The following is a 1455-nucleotide window of genomic DNA, read 5'->3' as shown; positions in this document are numbered from 1 at the left end:
ATATTCCTCTTATGAATATTTTCTACCTCTTTTAATGCTTACAGAGATTCTTACTATTTATCATGATGTTGGGAACTGCCCTGCCTGATTTCAGAAGCTATAACTCCCCATGGCTAAGGCTGAATAATATAATTCCAGGTTTAACCAGTACTTAACTAAGGCCTAATATGCTTCAGGCATCGTGGAGACAAAGTATTTGCCTGGTTTGATGACAAATACTAACAGCAAGACAAATAATAATCAAATGAACAGATATCTAAATAACATTTTCAAATGTGGATCAGGATTATAAAGGAAATAAACAAGGTCTGGTAGAGTGTGGTGGGGGAGGTCAACTCTGTGTTCTTCCACAAAGGAACCTGCCAGGAGACATTTTTTTGTGCCAAGAACAACATGATGAACAAGAGTCAACCAGGACCTTCGGTAAGAGAAGAGTACCCGCACAGAAGGGGAGCAAGTGCCAGGTCTCTGTGGTATGAAAGGGCTTTGTGTGCTGAAGGGTCAGAAAGGAGAACAGTGTCTAGACATGACTAGAGAGTGATCTGAGGTGAAACTGGAACAGCATGCAGGTCATTTAAGTACTTAAAAGACATTAAAATTATTTAGATTCTTCCTCAGAAGCTCAAAGCCACTGAACAGGTAACACTGTGTAAAGAATGGTTTGGAAAGAATAGAAGCAGAGAGACAAAACTTGAGGTTAATTCAGTTTCCCAGTTGAGAGATGATGCTAGCTGAAATTAAGTGGAGGTAGTTCATATGAAACAGGTAGATGGGTTCAAGAATATTTTATAGGTACAAGGACTTGGACTTGCTGATGAATTTCATCTGGTGCAGAAACAATCAATTTTTACTGAGATTACATTGGACTTACTTGGAAAGAGATAAGTTTGTGATGGGGTGGTTCTGTTTATTACAATTTAAGTCCAGAGTGTCTATTAAAGCAGCATATTGGCAGGTTACTCAATCCAGACCCTGAGACAAGATATCAACTAGGAGGCTAAGTAGTTAAAGAAGAAAAAAGAGACTAGTGGTAGCATCTGAAGAATTCCAAATTTAGAGTTCTGAGAGAAGAGTCCTGAAGAAAAAAAACAACCAAGAAGGAAGAGGCAGCAAGGCATGAGTAACCAAAGTGTTTTATCACAAAAACCGGTGAAAGACTACTTCAAGATAAAGGAATGGTTGACTGGATTGAATATAACTGAGAGGTGACCTAACAAAACCACGGTGAGCAAGAAGAAACCACAGCCGCAGGTCTGAGCCGCTTCCCCATTCCCGTACATGCACGCACACACACAACTAATGGTACAGGAATTTTTGCATGTTCTTTGTGAGTAAAATCTGTTCCAAATGATGTAAGAAAGGATTTTCCACATCTATGTGCAGGTCATGTTTTCCAACAAAAGCATCACAGTGCCATGTATTTTAGCTTATGATTCAGTTGCATTTTCTGACCTA

This window comes from Sturnira hondurensis, unplaced genomic scaffold (genome assembly GCF_014824575.4).
Source record: "Sturnira hondurensis isolate 20B ecotype Veracruz unplaced genomic scaffold, ASM1482457v3 Scaffold0001547, whole genome shotgun sequence".
Lineage (NCBI taxonomy): Eukaryota > Metazoa > Chordata > Mammalia > Chiroptera > Phyllostomidae > Sturnira > Sturnira hondurensis.
This window is presented reverse-complemented; position numbering follows the sequence as displayed.